We start from the raw sequence: 21,825 nt of genomic DNA, 5'->3' as shown, positions 1-21,825 counted from the left end.
AAGGCTGCTTTTAAACTGAATGTCTGCAGTCTACCCACACCGTGGGAGCGGCGCAGCATACATGTGGTTTTCCCGCCAGGTTAGCTGCACTTTGCCAACGACGTCTATTATATCCTGCAGGTGTGGCGCACTTTCTGAAAAGCAGCTTGCTTCCTTTTCCCGCTGGCTTCATTTACAACACTGATGCTTTCGGATGGCAGGCTGGCAACCAGTCATCCCAGAGCAGGAGGTCGCGGGCCACAGCAGAGGGCTCCGCGGGCCACATGTGGCCCCCGGGCCACTGGTTGGGCACCCCTGATATAGATAAAGAAGCTTTAAGAACAATAATTGAAGTATAACAGTATACCCATTTCGAGTTATGCTTATTATATTTATCTGCTGTTATATGCAAGCCTGGAGGCCAGACCAAATTTAGCAGTGTCAATATTTTTTGGTTAGCTTGACAGTGAGCTTTTACCACTATTATGGTGTTAGAGACAAAAATATATATATATATAAATAAATAATAATAAAAAATAAAAAATAACCCACATAACTTCTGTACGTTCGGAAACCCTTGAAAAGGCTTGAAAACATTCGGGAACAAAGTATTTCCAAACGTCTCTGATCAGCTCCGGCGCCCCTGCGCCTCTGACCAAATGCAGTACTGCACACCACAAAGGGTTGAATCCTGCTCGTTTTGCGAGACAACACTCGCAAGCCGAGTCAGGATTAAAAAAAAAAAAAATCGCAAGCTTTTAAGTGGTTGTAAACCTTTGAAATTTAAAACGAACAAAGCATATTCCCAAATAGTGTGTATTTGCCTCAGTCCATAGCCATTAGTGCGGATTTTGCCTGCTCTCTACATTCTCTACTGTTTACATGAGTTACTCCTGACAATTTTTCCAGACACCAGGCGATCCTGGGAGACACTCCCCCAGCGTACAGCAGGTGATTGACAGCCTGAGATGTGTATATTTCACAATGGGACTGCGTAGAGTGGTTGTGTGTACTTTCCCTCCACTCAGATTATACTTATCTTCGTGCTCTGTGCTGGGCAGTGTGTAACATCAGATCCCCACCTCTGCATCCTGGAAGCTGAGAAGTACCATCTTAAAGAAGAAATAAAGTCTTACTCTTCAATTGTACCTACAGGTAAGCCTATAGTAGGACCTACCTGTAGGTACTGTAAATATCTCCTAAACTTGCACTGTTTAGGAAATATTTACTATGTACGCTGCCGCCGAAGTCTTTGAAATTCGCACTGAAGAAACGGCCCGCTCGAGCCCTTTATTCAGGGCGCGTGTCGTGACTGGCGGCGCATGCGAGGGAGTGACGTCATCGCCCGCAAACTTGGAAGTAACTCCAGGAGAGATGTTGGCCATGTCAGCGGCGTGCTGGTGCCACTGCAGGACATTATTCTAAGGTATTTCATAATGAGCTAGTATGCAATGCATACTAACTCATTATGTCTCTTTCTTGCAGGTTTTTTTTTTTTGGGAGGTTTACAACCTCTTTAACTGTGCACTTAGAAGGCTGCAGAGATGAGATACTGCACATAAACAGGTACAACTTATGTAGAAGGGGATTAAATTTGTAACTGTGTATCACCTGAGGCTAGTCATTTCAGTGGACTTGCTGTACAGTATGTAGGGGTTTGTTATCGCTTTAGGTTGGGTTCACATATGTGCAATTTGGATATGGGTTTCCTCACATCCAATTCGCATGACATGTGAGTGTGACCGGCTCCCAATGGAGCCGGTTCAGGTGTATGGGGCAGCCGCGGTCTGCATTCCCAAAGGGTCTTGTGCGTTTTTGTGTCTGGTTCAGGTGCAAATTCAGACAAAAATTCCAGTGAACAGGAACGCACCAGACCCAATGCTGGGAACTGCAGCCGCACATATGTGAACCCTGCCTCAAGGTTTGTTAACGAACCTGATGGTTTGAATAGGATGACTACAGTATCTAGCTGACATGATCAAATGATTGGGAACCAGGCTGCTGACATAGTCATGTAGTAGGTGAGGTTGAAAAAAGTCCATCCTATGTGTGGGATTATATGTCAGCATTTGGTGTTAAAAAGTAGGAGTGGCACTTATTCTATTAAACTCCCTAAAATAAATAAATGTGCTGCTACTTAGCACTATACTTTTTGATTCTGAAGATAAAGTGCAATAGTGAAAATGATATAAGAAATAAATATGACACTTATATTTGAAAATTGCCTGTGCAAAGTGCATACGTGCAAAAAATCCTTATAATAATCTTATGTGCAAATCCTAAAGCAAAAAGGATGTGAAACCATATGTGCAAAAAGTGCTACAAATGTTCAATAATCCAATAAACCTTAAATAGATGAATATAGAAACATATAAAACTGGTGCAATGGTTAAAAAATGTAAATAAATAAATAAAGGCCCGGATTCACATACGCTACGCCCGCATAAATATGCGCCGATGTATCTAATATATGCTACGCAGGGCTTTTTTTCAGCGGGAACGCGGGGGAATGCAGTTCCGGCACCTTCTGAACTGACTGTATGTAATAGCAAGGGATGCTGGGATGTGCTGCAGGATATTGATGCTCACTGCTGTGGATCTTTTTTTGCAGGGTGGTCTATTGTTGCTGGTGGGGGACCTATTGTTTCTAGGGGGGTCTTATATTGCTGGGGGGTCAGTTGTTGCTGAAAGAGATCTATTGTTGGGGGAGGGGTCTATTGTTGATGGCAGCCAGAGAGTCTATTAATGCTGACTGTACGGAGATCTGTTGATGCTGCCGTGAGTCTATTGTTGCTTGCGGGGAAATTTTGCTGTGGGTGGTCCATTGTTGTTAGGGTGATCTATTGTTGCTGGCTGCAGGGGATCTATTTTACTGCTTTTCTTGATATCATTACCAAATTCCATATAAATTACTTAGCACCACAAAATGATACTTGGTTCTATATTGTCTAAAAGGGGTGGTACTTAGAGGTGGGTAGGGGGCAGAGAAAAGGGGTGACTCGGAAAGGGGGAGTTCCAGCACCTATTGTCTGAGAAAAAAAGCCCTGATGCTACGCCGACGTAGTGCACAGAGCCAAGCACTGGATTCACAAAGCACTTGCTCCCACTCGCTCTTAAAGATACGCTGGGTTTCCTCGGCGTAAGCCAGCATAGGTGGAAGTGGGCGTGAGCCATGCTAATGAGGCGTGACCCCATGCAAATGATGGGGCAAGCGCCATAGAAGTACTTAAAATGAACGGCGCATGCGCCGTCCCGTGGCCGCATCCCAGTGCGCATGCTCAGAATCACGTCGGAACTACTCCCTAAGATACGCCGGATCACTGCCTACGACGTGAACGTAACCTACGCCTAGTCATATTCACGTACAACGTAAACGACAAAAGATACGGCGGCTTGTGTTCCCTGGTCCATACCTTTGCATGGGTTGCGCCTCCCATATGGGGAATAACTTTACGCCGGGCGTACAACTTGCGCGTATATTATGCGCCGGGTGCAAGTACGTTCGTGAATCGGCGTATCTCCCTCATTTGCATATGTGCATAGAAAATCAATGGGAGCGGCAAATGCGCACAGCGTAAATATGTGCCGGCGTAGGAAAGTTACGTCGGTCGGATGAAGTCTATTTTCAGGCGTATCTCAGTTTATGGGCAAGGCACATAGACACTTACGCAGCGTATTTCGAGATACGTCGGCGTAAGTGCTTTGTGAATCCGGGCCAAAGTCTCTTTCTCAGGTGCTGAGTAATTCAATTTGTGCTTTGTGCCAGGTTAAAAAAAAGCGTTATTTTCCAATGAGTGATCACAGCAATCCGTGCTCTTATAAAGCCTGCACTCACCAAATTCTTCACCCCCTCTTGGGGTATGACACGTTCAGTGTTTTGCCACTCTGTAGCACTGTGGCGGCCTCTCGTCCCCCCTGCGCTGCTGGTAATGCTTCAATTTTGGCCCATGTACAGGAGAAAAAAGGAACCCTGTATAGTGTTTTATTGTTTAAGGTCCTTTTTATTTATTAAAACTATAAATTTTGCTCTTCATGTTAAGCTTTCTAGCAGAAGCCTGAAGGTTTTGTGCCAATATTGACTGGTTTGGAACTGTTCATAATTCCCTCTACCTTGACTGTTCCAGCTGAAGAAAAATAGCCCCAAAGCATGATGCCGCCACCATCATGCATCACGGTGGGTATCGTGTTCTTTTGGTGATGTGCAGTGTTGTTTTTGCCCCAAACATATTTTTTGGAATTATGGCCAAAAAGGAACCCATCAGACCATAACACATTTTTCCTACATGCTTTTAAGACTTCAGATGTGTTTTTGCAAAATGTAGATGGGCTTGGATGTTTTTCTTCATAAGAAAAGGCTTTCGTCTTGCCACTCTACCCCATAACCCAGACGTATGAAAAATACGGGAGATTAATGTACCACACAGCCAGTACTTGCCAGATATTCTTGCAGCTACTTTAATGTTGCTGTAGGCCTCTTGGCAGCCTCCCTGACCAGTTTTCTTCTCGTCTTTTCATACATTTTGGAGAGACATCCAGTTCTTGGTAATGTCACTGCCATATTTTCTCCACTTGATGATGACTGTCTTCACTGTGTTCCATGGTATATCTAATGCCTTGGAAATACCCTTCTCCTGACTGATGCTTTCGAAGCTCTCTGCGAACCATGGCTTTTGCTGTAGGATTCGACTAAGGAAATGTCAAGAAAGACCTACTAGAACAGCTGGACTTTATTTGGGGTTAATCAGAGGCACTTTAACCACTTCTAAACCGCCGTACGTCTTTATACGGCCTAACTTTAAAAATTGATATCTCGGTAACGGCAGCAGCTGCTGCCACAACCGAGGTATCAATCTTTAGTGTCAGCGGTTCTGTTAACGATAACGGCGGTCTCCGCGGCGGATTCGCCGTTATTGGCGGCGGGAGAGGGGCCCCCCCTCCCGCCGCTCTCCCGCGCCTTCCGCCGCTTACCGTAGCCGTCGGTAGCGGCGGAGGCGATCGGGACCGTTCGGCTGGTGACTGGGGACGAGACTGAAGGAAAAATCTCCTTCGCCCATCCCCATAGCTCTGCTGGGCGGAAGCGATGTCAAAACGTCAGTCCCGCCCAGCCTCTTAAAGAAACATTTTTTTTTTTTTGTCATTTGAAAAAATGACAGTTTCAAATTTTTTTTTTTTTTTTTGCATTTTAGTCTAAATATGAGATCTGAGGTCTTTTTGACCCCAGATCTAATATTTAAGAGGACCTGTCATGCTTTTTCTATTACAAGGGATGTTTACATTCCTTGTAATAGGAATAAAAGTGATAATTTTTTTTTTTCCAGTGTAAAAAATAATAAAATAAATAAGAAAAGCCCCGTCCCGACGAGCTCATGCGCAGAAGCGAACGCATACGCGAGTAGCGCCCGCATATGAAAACGGTGTTCAAACTACACAAGTGAGGTATCGCCGCGATCGTAAACGTCGCCTATCGAGATTTTTAAGGGTAAAAGTTTGACGCCATGCCACGAGCGGGCGCAATTTGTAAGCGTGACATATTGGGTACCATTTTACTCGGCGTAACATTATCTTTCACAATATATAAAAAAATTGGGCCAAATGTATTGCTGTCTTATTTTTTAATTAAAAAAAGTGATTTTTTTTCCTAAAAAAGTGCGCTTGTAGGACCGCTGCGCAAATATGGTGTGACAAAAAGTATTGAAATGATCGCCATTTTATTCTCTAGGGTGTTAGAAAAAAATAAATATATAATGTTTGTGGGTTTTAAGTAATTTTCTAGCAAAAAAAAATGTTTTAGTCTTGTAAACACCAAATCTGAAAAACACCCAAAGTAGAGAAGTGGTTAAATGATGGCAGGTGTGTACTGACTCCTATTTAACCACTTCAATACAAGGCATTTTAACCCCCTTCCTGCCCAAGCCAATATTCAGTTTTCAGCGCTGTCGCACTTTGAATGACAATTGCGAGGTTATGCAACACTGTACCCAATTAGTTCTATTTTTTTCCCCGCAAATAGAGCTTTCTTTTTGCGGTATTTGATCACCTCTGCGGTTTTTATTTCCTACGCTATCAACAAAGACGAGCGACAAGTTTGAAAAAAACACAATATTGTTTACTTTTTACTATAATAAATATCCCAATAAAAAAAAAAAAAAAAAAAAAAAAATGTTTTCCCTCAGTTCAGGCCGATATGTATTCTTCTACATATTTTTGGTAAAAAAAAAAAAAAAAAATCACAATTGGGCACATATTGGTTTGCGCAAAAGTTATAGCGTCTACAAAATAAAATAGGGGATAGATTTATGGCTTTTTTTTTTTACTATTAATGGCAGCGATCTACGATTTTTATCACGACTGAGACATTGCGGCGGACATATGGAACACTATTTTGGGACCATTCACATTTATACAGCGATCAGTGCTATAGAAATGCACTGATTACTGTATAAATGTCACTGGCAGGGATGGGGTTAACACTAGGGGGCAATTAAGGGGTTAAATGTGTTACCTAGGGAGTGATTCTAACTGTAGGGGGAGGGGACTCAGAAGGGAAGGAGACCGGTCAGTGCTCCCAGGTGATGCGGTGGTGCGCACCCCCTAGATGGCCGGGAAGCCGAGGACGTCATATGACGCCCGCCCAGGATGGGAGATCCCTCCTGCGGACGTCATAAGACTATGGGCGCGAAGGAAGTGGTTATCATGAGTTTGAATGTGATTGCTTAAAGCGGTTGTAATGGTACAATTTTTTTTTTTTTTCCTAAATAGCTTCCTTTACCTTAGTGCAGTCCTCCTTCACTTACCTCATCCTTCAATTTTGCTTTTAAATGTCCTTATTTCTTCTGAGAAATACTCACTTCCTGTTCTTCTGTCTGTAACTCACCACCGTAATGTGAGGCTTTCTCCCTGGTGTGGAGTGTTGTGCTCGCCCCCTCCCTTGAGCAACAGGAGAGTCAGGACGCTCTCTCTACGTTGCCAATGGAGAAAGGATCTGTGTGTTAGTGGGCGTCCTGACTCTCCTGTAGTCCAAGGGAGGGGGTGAGCATGACACTCCACACCAGGGAGAAAGCCTTGCATTACTGTGTGGAGTTAGACAGAAGAACAGGAAGTGAGAATTTCTCAGAAGGAATAAGGACATTTAAAAGCAAAATGGAAGGATGAGGTAAGTGAAGGAGGACTGCACTGAGGTAAAGCAAGCTATTTATGGAAAAAATTGTACCTTTACAACCTCTTTAATTCTGAACACAGCTACTTCCTCAGTTATAAGGTGTGCACGCTCATGCAACCACATTATTATTATTATTATTATTATTATTTTTTTACTCCACCCCCTCTAAAAGATTTCAGTTTGTTTTTCAATTGAGTTGTACAGTTTTTAGGTCACATTAACCACTTTAATACCAGGCACTTTTGTCCCTTTTCTGCCAAGAACAATTTTCAGCTTTCAGCGCTGTCGCACTTTGAATGACAATTGTGCGGTCATGCAACACTGTACCCAAACTAATTTTTTATGATTTTCTTCCCACAAATAGAGCTTTCTTTTGGTGGTATTTGATCACCCCTGTGGTTTTTATTTTTTTGCTAAACAAATTAAAAATGACCATCATGTTTGGAAAAAAAATAAAACTTTTTTTTAGTTTCTGTCATAAAATGTTGTTTTCTCCATCACTGACTGACACTAATGAGGCGGCACTGATGAGGTGGCACTGACGGGCACTGATGAGAAGGCACTGATATATAGAATTGATGGGTACTGATGAGTGGGCACTGATATGTAGCATTGATGGGCACTGATATGCAGCACTGATGGGCACTGACGGGCTGCACTGACGGACACTAATGGCACTGATGATGAGGTACTGACGTGTTACTGCTGGGCTCTGATTGGCACTGTGGTGGGCTTTGATTGGCACTGTGGTACTGACATTTGTTTTTGATGGGACACAGACTGATAGCTTATGGGCATGATTGGCATCTGATGGGGGCTGTGCTGATAATCAATGTGCTGGTTATCAGCACAGACCCCCCCCCCCCCCGATTGGCTCTCCCTGTCAGCACTTCCTGGTTCACGCAATGATCAGCTGTGATTGGTTACTGCTGAGCACGTGGTAAGAAGCCTCTGTCAGAGGCTCCTTACTACGATCGGAGATACAGTGTGTCAGACTTTTTACATCACAGAAACCTGACATTTTAACATAGACTATGTATATGAAAAACCAAATAAATGTATAAAGTCATGTCTTCATCAATTACCGTATTTATCGGCGTATAACATGCACTTTTCCCCCCTAAAAATAGGGGGGAAATCACGGGTGCGTGTTAGAGCTGCACAATTCTGGCCAAAATGAGAATCACGATTTTTTTGCTTGAAATGAAGATCACGATTCTCTCACGATTCTCACGGCATAAAATCTTTCACATTTCTACAAAAAAAAAATGGGCTAACTTTACTGGCTAGTTTTTTTTCCCCAAAAAAATTGCATTTAAAAAGACTGATGCGCAAATACAGTGCAACATACAATATTGCAACAACCGCCATTTTATTCTCTAGGGTCTCTACAAAAAAATTATATAATGTTTTGGGGTTCTAAGTAATTTTCTAGCAAAAAAAATAATGATTTTAACTTGAAATAAGCTGTCAGAAAAAGGTTTGGTGTTTAAGTGGTTAAACGTTCCTAAGTTACATACAGAAATGTATTCCTTTGATGTGATACAATGTTTAGACTTAACTTTCCACTGATAAAGAATGTTTTCAAAACTTGGCAGGCTGCCCAGACTTGGCAGATTTCCCAGACTTTGACTTTTGGCTGAGAGCAGAGGAAATTCTTTGCATACCAAAGTGCAGGGAGAAAGTTATTTTCATGTCAAAGATCGTGAAACCCTGTGTCAAAAATCACAACGGGAAAAAGATCGCGATAACGATTCTTGACGATTAATCGTGCAGCTCTAGTGCGTGTTATACGCCAATAGCATACCTCGGAGGAGAAGGAGGGGGACGAGTGCCGCCGAAATCACCGAGCCGTCATGTCCTGTTTACTCGGCTCTGACATCACACACATGTCCCGCCTCCGGCATTGGACCAATGTTCTGTCAATCACAATAGCTGGTCCAATGGCGATGGCAGAGGCGGGACTGTGTATGTGACTGCCAACTGAGAGCCGAGTACTGGAAACAGAAGATGACAACTCTGTGATTTTGGCGGCGCTCGTCCCCCTCATGATTTCCTACACTGCATGAGAGATGGTAAGGCTGCAGATAGGCATCAGGCTGCATTGGAATGGGGCAGATCAGGCTGTAGATGGCCACAGAGGCTGCATTAAAGCTGCAGATGGGCATCAGGCTGCATTGGATGGGCGCAGATCAGGCTGCAGATGGGCACAAGAGGCTGCATTGAGGCTGCAGATGGGCATCAGGCTGCATTGGATGGCCGCAGATGGACACTAATCGTGCTGCATTGATTGGCACTGACCATTATTTTGCTTCAAAGTGGTGTATTTGGAAAAAAAACTTTTTTTTCCTGAAACTTTCCTCTTAAACTGGGTTGCATTATATACGCCGATAAATACGGTACTTTAATTGCAGGTGTTAAATAAAACAGGTCAGGAACATTGGGTTTTCTCTTCAGCTTCCAACTCTACTTCACACTCTGCGATTGGTGCACATTGCGAATTCCAGGTTCAAGAAGAGTTGCAGCTTTCCATGACTGTCTGCAGATTTTCAGACAGCCAGTGATTACCTGTGGTTAGGGACAGATACTAGTGGCTGGACACAGACCTACTGGGCTCAGTGTCCATAGATCTTTGCACACACATGTTCATTTAGCCACAGGATCTGCATTCTTTTGTCGCTGGAAATTGTGTGCATCCAGGGATGGACTGGCCATTGGGACTACAGGGAGTTTCCCCCGGTGTGCCGATGGCTTAGTGGGCCGGCTTCAGTGACAGTGGACCGCCGCCCCCCTCAGCTCCTCTGTCTCTCCCTCCCTGCAGCGCTCACCTCCTCTCCCTCCCCACAGTGCTCACCTGGGGGGGGGGGACAGAGAAGCAGGGGGAGGACCAGAGGAGCAGGGGGGTGACAGAGGAGCATGGGGGAGGGGACAGACAGACAGCTGACTCAACAGCTATGGCCTGGGAGTTTCTCACTTCTGCCTAATCTTGTCCCATGGGGGGGGGGGGCACGAACTGATTCTTTTCCAGGGTGAAATAATGTCTAGCTTCCCCACTGGTACTGCCTATAAGAGTACCAGTACCAGCCGTTTTACTAATAAAGTAGAACGGCTAGTGGCTAGTGAAGGGGGAGAGGGGGCCTGGGGGGGACGGGAGTTGTCTGGCCGCCATGGGAAAGACCTATCAAAGTGGGCCAGTCTGGATGAAGTCCAGGGCCAAATTTTTGTCCCAGTCCAGCCCTGTGTGCATCTATTACACAGTGTGAATGAGGCCTTGGGGGCCCTTTCAGACTGGCGGATCCGCGTGCAGGCTCCACTTTAGCTCCGTCGATCCCGGCTGAGCAGGCAGACTACAGGTTGGTCCCCCTATGGGGGATCGGATGACAACGGACTGTATAGTCCGTTGTCCTCGGATCCGCCGGCCTCGGATCCGCCAGACTGATGGGAAAAGTAGGATTTTTCTCCGTCACACTTTGGCGGATTGGAGCGGGTAGGATGTCAGCTGGCATGTCACCGCTGACATCCGTGGCTCTATAGAGGTGCATGGAGCGCCCGTTCAGCCCGTGTGAAAGGGCCCTTAGAAGAAAACTTGTAAAAATTGGCACATAACATTTTCCCTCCCCTGATTAAACTAACAAATCGTTCGGGATCTGGATGATATGTGCATTTATTGGGTGAGCGTGGGATGTTCACATAGGCAACATAATGTTGTTTGGAATTTTAGTGATTGCAAATGTGGGGTTTATTTTGTACAAACTTGAGTTGCTCTTTTCATAAAATGACGCTAACAATTTAAGTAAGAAGATGTTTCTCATATAGTTTGTCGCAATAAATCAATACTGAATTTAAAAAGTAAACCGTAATCTTCAAATTTACTGTTCTGCTCTTCTTCTTTTTTTTTTCTTTTTTTTTTTTTTTCTTTCCTTTTTTCCTTAAAACAGTGCTGCAGCTGAAATATGGTGTGTGTATTGTTGTGTGTGTTTTTTTTTTTTTTCCCCGTGGCAATAATTGTACTCTAAATATTAGTAATATGAGTTTAAGGCCTTGGGCTGTCTTTAAGAATTTATCTCCAACATGTGTAGCCCCATAGTAATGTTTGCAAGGTTGAATGTTAAAATGTAATTGGTCATTGCTAAGCTTATAATCATGTAGGGGAGTGCAAAGGCTTGATAAACATCTATAGTTCTTCTACCCAATATAGGTTTATTTAAATAATTTCTAATTTTTTTTATTTTTTTTTTATTAAAACAAAACAAAAAAACAGAGCGGCACCAAACCTCCTCTTCTGGGGTCCCCTGCCAGTGCTCTCAGTTCCTCTTTACTGTGTGCTACCATAAAAAGCTGCTTCCTATGGTGGTACATGTACAAGTTTGCTCCTGAGGCAGGCAGTGTGTGCTTATAGACACACACAGCGTGGCTCGACCCCACCCCCTGTTCCTGGGAAGAGGGGACAGACGAATGGCAGCTGGGCACTGCTCTGGATCGCTACAGGACTCAGGTAGTTATTTAAGGACCTTAATGCATTGACTAATGAAGTCTGAAATCAGACAGGGTCCCAAAGTGGGGTAAAGAGATCACCTTGTTGAATATGGTTCTGTTGTTATCATTTAGGTATTTTTGCATATCTTGCATTTTAGATAAAAATACTGATTGTGATACTTATCTGGGGTTCTGTGAAATATAGGGACAGCTTTTGTTCTATTTTGGAGAAATATGTAGTAATAACACAAAATATTGGCAGATGTGAAGATTTACATATCCATGCAGTCTAAAGACTTTTTTTCTAAACATTGGTATAAAAAATGTAAAATTGTTGCTTAGAGTTTATAACTAGGGTTGTCCCGATACCACTTTTTTAGGACCGAGTACAAGTACCGATACTTTTTTTCAAGTACTCGCCGATACCGAATACCGATACTTTTTTTTTTAAATGTCCCCCCACATATGCAGCCATGTCCCCCCCACATATGCAGCCATGTCCCCCCCACATATGCAGCCATGTCCCCCCCACATATGCAGCCATGTCCCCCCCACATATGCAGCCATGTCCCCCCCACATATGCAGCCATGTCCCCCCCACATATGCAGCCATGTCCCCCCACATATGCAGCAATGTCCCCCCTATATCCCCCCATACCATTACCTAGATGCCGCCGCTGCCGCATGGTTAAACAGCGTGCAGGGAACATCACAGCTTTCATTTGAATAGCTGTAGTGTTCCCCGCTGCGCCGCGTATAGACACTCCCCCTTGCTCGGGATTGGACAGATCCGAGTATCGGATGAGGCATCGGGGCATTTGCGGGAGAACAAGTACTCCCGCAAATACTCGGTATCGGTCCCAATACCGATACTGGTATCGGTATCGGGACAACCCTATTTATAACCGTGTGTGTCTGTACAGTTTCTTGAAATGGTGTAAAAAAATTAATTCTGAAACTGTGAGGGAGAAGAAAGCTTCCTTCAAATTACCACTATTCGTATACTTCTACACCTCAAAGTATGTTTATTGTACATCCCAGGGCATAGGTGGGGGAATTCATACAGGGCGTTGAAGACCACCTTTGGAATTCCATTCCGGTTCTTGCATTTAAAAGGAAAGGAGTGTCCCCACTAGACACTTCTTCCCTAGTGCCCTCACTGCACCCATCACACTGACAGGCACATGGCTGTGGAGTTATGTATGGCTCCCGATCAGCGGTATTGGCCAATAACGGAGAACACTTGTCGGAGTAAAACCAGGAAAAAGAGGGTGCCAAAATTCCTTTGTCAGGTAGAATGGAACCTGGACGTAACTCCCCTTGCACTATATGCCCTGAGGGGTCAGTTCCATGTGGCTCAGATTTCAATCACTTGTCTGATCTTTCTACTACCTCTGGGGCACCTTCCTCTAGTCTAGTTCTATTGAGAAGCCACCAGAGGCAGAGGTGGAAGGGCAAGCAACTTTTCAGGAGAAGGAGATGCAGAGAATTCTTCTGCCAAGGAATGTATTCTGAGGAATCCCAGGGTGCGGGTTTATCTCAGACCTACAAGGCCTTTGAGGGTTTTCTTGACAAGTGTCCTGGACCAACTTAAAATTGCTGCTTCCCACAAGTGGCCTTTCAGGTGCAGCATTTTTTTTAAAACATGTCCCAAGCCGCAAATAATATGTTAGACCTCTTTTTTTCCTTTTTGAGTCAGGAGGAGATTTCCTTTATTTTTTTTTATTTTTTGCCCATGTCCAATTTTGTCCAAGTGGTAGCATACGCCTGTCATAATGGATTTAATTGAAAATCCCATTATTTCCAGTTTGATTACAGGTAGGAAGCAGTCTTTCTGTCAGCATCTTCTGGAAAGTTTGGACATGTGTTGTTTTTTTTTCTAGGGACAGTAACATAGTGCCAATCTTGTGTAGTCAATATTACTTTGACAGTTGGGTCTTTACCTGGTTTATTGATTTACAGAGTATGTGGTTCCTATATTTTGCTGGGTGAGGCGTACCTTTCTGGAGGGCATTGAATTGTTGTTTTAACTAAGTGTGAAGTTGCATTTTAAAAGGTTTATTTAACAGGTTTGTGAGACCATCTGGGCTATGAGTTTGACAGTCTTGGCCTTTTAATCCTTTCATTACCAGAGATCATTTATGCATATATGACCAGGTCAAATTTAGCATCACCAGCATGTGTCAGGTAATAATCAGCTTGCATACCTAAATCATTTGTATATGTACATATACTGCAGCAGGGCGACCCTTAAGCGCCAAATCACTTACCTGTATGTGAATTCTCTTCTCGGCTCTGGGGCATGCACTGCCGGAGCCCCATTCCCATTGTGATTGGACACTGTTGGAACCAATCAGCGATTGTTCACAGGAGAGGCAGAACAGTATGTACACATACGGTATGCAGACCGCCGTTCTGATGGAAGAAAATGGAGATCTTGTGTTTCTGCTAAGCTGAAACACGGATCTCTGTTTCCTTCAGTCACCGGATCCCCCCCCCCCACAGTTAGCACTCCCTAGGAGAGCACTAAACCCTTTGACCGCCCCTGATGTTAACCCCTTCCCTGCCAGTGTTATTTATACAGTGACCGTAAATTTTTTTTTAGCACTGACCACTGTATTGGTGCCACTGGTCCCCAAGGTGATGTACATACTGTTCTGTCTTTAGAAGATTGGAGAACTGCCAGTCTAGATATGTGGTATATATTATGTCCTGTACAAAGTGTAATAAAACGGCATGTAGGCTAAATGACAAGATGATTGTGTGAGGAATGATGTGATCACCTCTCCAATATTAGGACTTGCAAGAGAGAGAATGTAGCGAGTCATTTAATAGAACAACATGGATCTAAGCTGGACAATGATACAGCAAAGATTATGGAGGGAGTTGAGGGTCCATTAGGGGAGGTGCTTCTCACTGTTAGACCCCTTTCACACCAAGGTGTTTTTCAGGCGCTTTTGGGCTAAAAATAGCGCCTGAAAAACGCCTCCCTTGCAGTCCCAGTGTAAAAGCCTGAGTGCTTTCACACTGGGGCTCTGCGCTGGCAGCACGTTAAAAAAAAGTCCTGCAAGAAGCATCTTTGGGGTGGTGAAGGAGCGGTGAATTCACAACTCCTGCCCATTGAAATAAATGGGCATCGCTGCTGAAGCACCTGCAAAGCGCTTCAGCAGCGCCTGTACACGAGCATATTTAACCCTTTATTCGGTCGCTAGCGGGGGTTAAAAGTGCCCCGCTAGCGACAGAATAGTAACACTAAAACAACAGCAAAGCGCAGCTGAAACTAGGGCCCGCCCCAGTGTAAAAGAAGCCTTAGTTTAACAAGAGTTTTTTTTTTGTATCTTCTCTGTTTGATAATCGTATACCAAAGGCATTTATATTTTGAGTAGGATGTAACCCATTTATATAAATAGTGATGAGATGCACAACTTTCCCTTCCCTTTCCAAACCTCAGACTGGTGAAATGCATTAGTTGGGCGCCACTAAAGCGAAATAGTAATGTCTTTGTTGTGCGGCCTGTTGAGTATCAAGTGCTTTTGTTCTTTTGGGTTTAAAAATTGAACTCTGTTACCTTGCCATTCAGCAACTCTGTCATAAGGTAGCAACCCTTAGAATCTTTCAGCCTGTAGTAGAGTAAATCATTGCACTGCAGTTTCAGAAATGTCTGTTTGTTTGAAACATGAGGCATGAGGCATGTGGCATGGCTTTGCACATGTTAAAGCATGATCTTTGGGGTTTATTTACTAAAACTGGAGTGTGCAAAATCTGGTGCAGCTCTGCATAGAAAATGTTAAGTATAAAGTGTACCTGGTAATCTGAGCCTAATTTGCAGGAGGAGACCTCTCTTACAGCCCTGGCTCAGAAGTTACTGGAGTGGGAACAGTGAGCTTGAGAGCACAGCGAGGTAGGAGTGCCTGGATGGTAGTAGTAGTCTGGCACAGTGGCAGGACGATGATCCTTCAGGGATGGCTGGAACTGTAGACAGCAGTAGCGGTAGTAGTGGGTCAGCGACCCTGGAGCTGGCGGGTACAGGAACAGCGGAAGCTGGAGCTAGGTGAGGCAAGCTGGGTTAGGTACAGATACAGGGCAGTAGCAGGGTCAGACAAGGCCGGTTCAGAGCAGGTAATCAGACAGCAGATGCAGGAGACTTTAGAGACTGTGCAGAGGTTCACTCAAGGTCTGGCAACGGGTAGGCAGTAGAGATGAAGCAGGGTCAAACAAGCCAAATGTCGGGATCGGAGAGGTCGGATGGTCCGGCAAAGCCGGGTCGGTATAGGTAGCAGATTTACAGGAACACGGATCACTGATGCAGAGCTGCAGATCAGACAGCAATGCATCATTGCAGCTGCTGGCCTTTTAAAGGCATAATGGCGTCAAACAGCATTAACGTGCACATCTGTAGTGTGCCGGCGCATGGGCACAGATGGGTGCTGCTGCCTATTTTGAGAAGCAATATGCGCGCGTGCGCACGCACGCACTCAAGGGTCTTTTAACAGGTTCCTGACAGAAACCAATCAGCTTCCAGGTTTTATTGACAAAGCTTAATTGAACAAGCTGAAGTTAGAAGCAGATTGTCTACCATGCACAGCTGCAACAGATTTTGTGCTCTCCAGTTTTATTAAGTCAACCCCTCTGGCTGGGTTCACACTACTACACTACTTTCATCCTACTTTGCTCTGTGTTCAATGTTTCCCTATGAGAGCGTCTTGTAGCGTCCTACACAAGTCGGTCCGACTTTGAAAATGCTCCCTGTACTACTTTTGGTCCTACATTGATCCTACTTCAGGCCCATTGAATATCATTGAAGTCGGACCAAAGTAGTATCCTGTTCATGAAAGTAGGATGGATGTAGGACCAATGTAGGATAAATGTAGGACCAATGTAGCAGAGCAAAGTAGGATGAAAGTAGTGTAGTAGTGTGAACCCAGCCTCAGTCTGTATCCTGAGAACTGACACTTCTTGTGAAGAAACTATATGAGACGAAAGGTTTGTTGGATCCAAAAGGGTTCCACTTATTTTTACATGAAAAAAGACACAAGTCCATCTAGTTCAAACAAAAAAAAAAAAAAAACGCACGCCAATAGGAAGCCATATACGCTATCCAATACCCAGAGTTGATCTAAGGGGAGGCAACCCCCCCCCCCCCAATAAAACATGATCCCATTTGCTCAAGCAAGTGAAGGGAGATTACATCTCTTTTCCTCCAGACCTAAAGAGTGCCCCCCTGTCCTCTGTGATGACCTTAATGTAAATAATGCCTGGTACACTTTATGAGATTATCAGACGAATGATCATCCATTTTTATTTTTTGCATGTTAGTCTCATATCAAAAAATTAAGGGTTTACTAAAGTTACAAAAATTGTCGTACGTCCAAACAAATATTTGCAAGTGACGTAAATGTGTTGTAGTGTTTTTGTATTGTATTTTCGAACGACCACTGTACTGATTAAATGAAATTTGTACCATCTGGTATCGTACAAGAAACATTTTTGTGCTTCTCCCATCGGATATTTTTGCATGAATTGTCATGATGGGCTCTCGAAAGCTGTGTACTAACAATCAGATTTCATATGATCGATTCGAAAGCGGTATTTTAGGTATAAAGTTCTGATCGTGTGTATGGGCCATAACTCTACACCAAGTTCACTATATGTACCACGTATGTATTTATACATGTAGATCATAACCCCATCCTTGATCTCCTCTTCTCTAGAGAGAATAAATTAAGTTCAGCTAATCTTTCCTCATAGCTGAGTTTATCCAAGAATCTAATCAGTTTGGTTGCCCTTCGCTGCACATTCTCCAGTTCCCCAATATCCTTTTTGTGAACTATTCCCAAAACTGAACTGCATATTCTAGATGAGGTATTACTAATGATTTGTACAGGAGCAAAATGATATTTCTTCTCGTCAAATGTGTTTATTATTTTTTAAATATAACATAGATTGACAAATTCAGTACTTTGTGTTACAATATTCAAATGGCAGTAAGCTTAAACATGTCGCTTTATGAACAGGATGAGTACATAACAATGTAAAAATGTAACGAGTAGCGAATCAAACAGCCCAATAATGTATTACATCAAAAGCATTAGAAAATCCCATCAGAAGAAAAAAGTAAGCTAGTGACTATTGGTTCATTTTGCAAGAGCAGTAATAAGGAGATCAATCTAATGGGTATATATAAAAAACAGAAGAGATAATGTGTATATAAAAGTACCACATAATAATAAAAGTTAAGGTAAAAAACAAAGTAGATAGGGAGAAGAGGGTAAAAAAAAGGTGGGAAGGCAATGGGGGGGGGGGGTTACAAGTGGTGATGTGATCCCAAATGAATAGAAATTATAGTCAAGGCAAAAAGAGTAAAATTACCAAGGCAATAATAGTATAATAGTGTCATCCAAGTCTGGAGATAAATAATGCTTAACCCAAGAAAGCCAGAGTTTCTAAAATTTACCAATTCTATCTTTTTTTGATTGCTTCCATTTTATCAAGAAGCACTTTATTAGTTCTGTGTATGGTATCAGCTAGAATTAGTTTTCCATGCCTTAGTAATGGTTTGTTTTGCGACTTTTAGGAGCTGTTAATAAAGAAGGTGAAATTGATTCTGTGTGATCCCATCAGGTTTCAGGTTTAATCGGGCTGTAGGAGGATTGGACTGTGTAGGTGTATCTATGTTTTTGGAGGCTAGCACAAAAACTGCCTCCCACCAATTCTGAAGTTGAGTGCCAGACTCTGAATAGCCACGAAAACGAGCTCCAGGGTAATCGGAAGCATATTTTGGTATTCGAACGGGAACCAAATACCAACGGGTTAGCACCTTAAAGTTAGCAGAAGAAGCAGACTTGGTGGCGGACCATATGCTAGAAAATTCAGTAGCATTAAACAAGCGATTTAAGGTCTAGTTCCCATTTGAAGACATATGAGGGGGGACCAGTGTTAGTACTAGATAAAATTTGCTTATAGAGAGAGGAAACAAGTCTAGCATGAAGGTCAGAAAAACATATGCTTTCAAAGCGTGACACCTGGGATAGTTGGGAGTTGGAATTGAGATAAGCTTGGAATTTTATTTTCGATTTGCAAATACAGAATAGTTCCGATTGAGGAAGTCCAAATTTATCACACAAAGTAGGAAAAGAATGTATGGAGGAGGCAGATAACAAATTATATAAACGGGATAAATTGTCTGTATTCCATGCTTTTAAAAGAATTAGGAGTGATCCAGGCAGGGTAAAAAGCGGGATTTTTAACAAAAAGGATCGGTAAATGAGTTTGAAGGCCAAGAGAAGTTTTGAATCTGTCCCAGATGGATAAAGAATGTTTGGTAATAGGATTGCGAATAAAAGTATGACCAGTTTGTCTTAACCATAACATGTTAGATACTGAAATAGGGTCACAGTAAATGGGTCCATACCTCTTTTAATACAATAAAGGATATTGCTCTCTTTGGAAACCACTGCTTGGCATTGCATACTATTATTAAGCTTATGATCTACCAGAACACCCAGATACTACTTCACCATTGATTCCCCCAGTTATGCTCCTAGTATGTATGATGGTGTGCATATTTTTAGCCCCCAGATGCATAACTTTACATTTATCAATATTAAAACTCATTTGCAGCACAGTCGCCCAATTAAACAATGCATTGAGGTTGGCTTGTAAGTTGGAGATGTCCTGTAAGGACGTTATTCCACTCCATAGCTTGGTGTCATCCGTGAACTCTGAAATGGTATGTTTAATCCCAGACCCTATATCATTTATAAATATGTTAAAAAGTAACGGTCCCAACACTAAACTTTGGGGTATACCACTTATTAGAGCTGCACGATTAAAGCGGTCCTCCACCCTAAAGTGGAGTCCCGCTGATCGGAACCCTCCCCCCCTCCGGTGTCACATTTGACACCTTTCAGGGGGGAGGGGGGTGCAGACACCTGTCTAAAGACAGGTATTTGCACCCACTTCCGGCCACACGCTACGGGCGAAAGACGGGCATTCCGTCACATCCCGTCTGTCGCCCGTTGTGTGCTGGGAACACTCGGCTCCCAGCACACAGCGTGTGAGCCAATCGGCGGGCGCAGCGCGACTCGCGCATGCGCCGTAGGGAACCGGGCAGTGAAGCCGCAGCGCTTCACTTCCTGGTTCCCTCACCGTGGATGGAGGGGGGAGCAGCAGGGTGACGAGCGATCGGCTCATCCTCTGCTGCGATCACCGCTGGACTCCAGGACAGGTAAGTGTCCTTATATTAAAAGTCAGCAGCTGCAGTATTTGTAGCTGCTAGCTTTTAATATATTGTTTTAGTGGCACATCCGCTTTAATCGTCAAGAATCGTTATCGCGATCTTTTTCCCGTTGCGATTCTTAACACAGGGTTTCACGATCTTTGACATGAAAATAACTTTCTCTCTGCACTTTGGTATGCAAAGAATTTCCTCTCTGCTCTCAGCCAAAAGTCAAAGTCTGGGAAATCTGCCAAGTCTTGGTAGCCTGCCAAGTTTTGAAAACATTCTTTATCAGTGGAAAGTTAAGTCTAAACATTGTATCACTTTGACTTTTACATCAAAGGAATAAACTTCTGCATGTAAATTAGGAACGTTTATCCACTTAAACCCCAAACCTTTTTCTGACAGCTCTTTTCAAGTTAAAATCATTATTTTTTTTGCTAGAAAATTACTTAGAACCCCCAAACATTTTATATTTTTTTAGTAGAGACCCTAGAGAATAAAATGGCGGTTGTTGCAATATTTTATGTTGCACTGTATTTGCGCAGCAGTCTTTTTAAATGCAATTTTTTGGGAAAAAATTACTTTAATGAATTAACCCCTTAACGCCCGCCGCACGACTATTTACGTCCGCCCAATGGCACGGACAGGCAGAAGGGCGTATATATACGTCCTTGCCTTCTAGCGGGTGGGGGGTCCGATCGGGACCCCCTCCGCTGCGTGCGGCGGGCGGATCCTCTCGGGGAGCGATCCGGGACGACGGCGCGGCTATTTGTTTATAGCCGCTCCGTTGCGATCGCTCCCCGGAGCTGAAGCACAGGGAGAGCCGTATGTAAACACGGCTTCCCCGTGCTTCACTGTGGCGGCGTATCGATCGAGTGATCCCTTATATAAGGGAGACTCGATCGATGACGTCAATCCTACAGCCACACCCCCCTACAGTTGTAAACACACACAAAGTGAACCCTAACTCCTACAGCGCCCCCTGTGGTTAACTCCCAAACTGCAACTGTCATTTTCACAATAAAGAATGCAATTTAAATGCATTTTTTGCTGTGAAAATGAACATGGTCCCAAAAATGTGTCAAAATTGTCCGAAGTGTCCGCCATAATGTCGCTGTCAAGAAAAAAATCGCTGATCGCCGCCAATAGTAGTAAAAAAAAAAAAATAATAATAAAAATGCAATAAAACTATCCCCTATTTTGTAAACGCTATAAATTTTGCGCAAACCAATCAATAAACGCTTATTGCGATTTTTTTTTTACCAAAAATAGGTAGAAGAATACATATCGGCCTAAACTGAGGAAAAAATTTTTTTTTATATATGTTTTTGGGGGATATTTATTATAGCAAAAAGTAAAAAATATTGAATTTTTTTCAAAATTGTCGCTCTATTTTTGTTTATAGCGCAAAAAATAAAAACCGCAGAGGTGATCAAATACCACCAAAAGAAAGCTCTATTTGTGGGGAAAAAAGGACGCCAATTTTGTTTGGGAGCCACGTCGCACGACCGCGCAATTGTCTGTTAAAGCGACGCAGTGCCGAATCGCAAAACCTGGCTTGGGCATTTAGCTGCAAAATGGTCCGGGGCTTAAGTGGTTAAAAAAAAAAACTAGCCAGTAAAGTTAGCCCATTTTTTTTTTTTTTTTTATATAAATGTAAAAGATTTTATGCCGTGAGAATCATGAGAGAATCGTAATCTTCATTCTAAGCAAAAAAATTGTGATTCTCATTTTGACCAGAATCGTGCAGCTCTACCACTTATAACCTTAGACCAGGGGTGGCCAACCAGTGGCCCGGGGGCCACATGTGGCCCGCGAAGCCCTCTGATGTGGCCCGCGACCTCCTTCTCTGGAATGGAGGGTTGGCAAGCCCAGATCGCAGGTTGCCGACCTGCCATACCACAGCATCAGTGTTGTGAATGAAGCTGGTAGTAGAGGAAGAAAGCGGCTGTGGAGCAGAGCCCCACAAGCTGATGCTTCCTCTACAGCC

At 43.5% G+C, this 21,825-nt stretch overlaps 1 protein-coding gene across 2 annotated transcripts in view; it reads left to right on the top strand.

The window, feature by feature from the left end:
* TTC27 (tetratricopeptide repeat domain 27) overlaps nucleotides 1-21,825 on the top strand; it is a 502,742-nt gene that overhangs the window by 7,817 nt on the left and 473,100 nt on the right. The gene's annotated exons all lie outside the window — the stretch shown is intronic.

The sequence above is a fragment of the Rana temporaria genome, chromosome 4 (genome assembly GCF_905171775.1).
Source record: "Rana temporaria chromosome 4, aRanTem1.1, whole genome shotgun sequence".
Classification (NCBI taxonomy): domain Eukaryota; kingdom Metazoa; phylum Chordata; class Amphibia; order Anura; family Ranidae; genus Rana; species Rana temporaria.
This window is presented reverse-complemented; position numbering and strand designations above follow the sequence as displayed.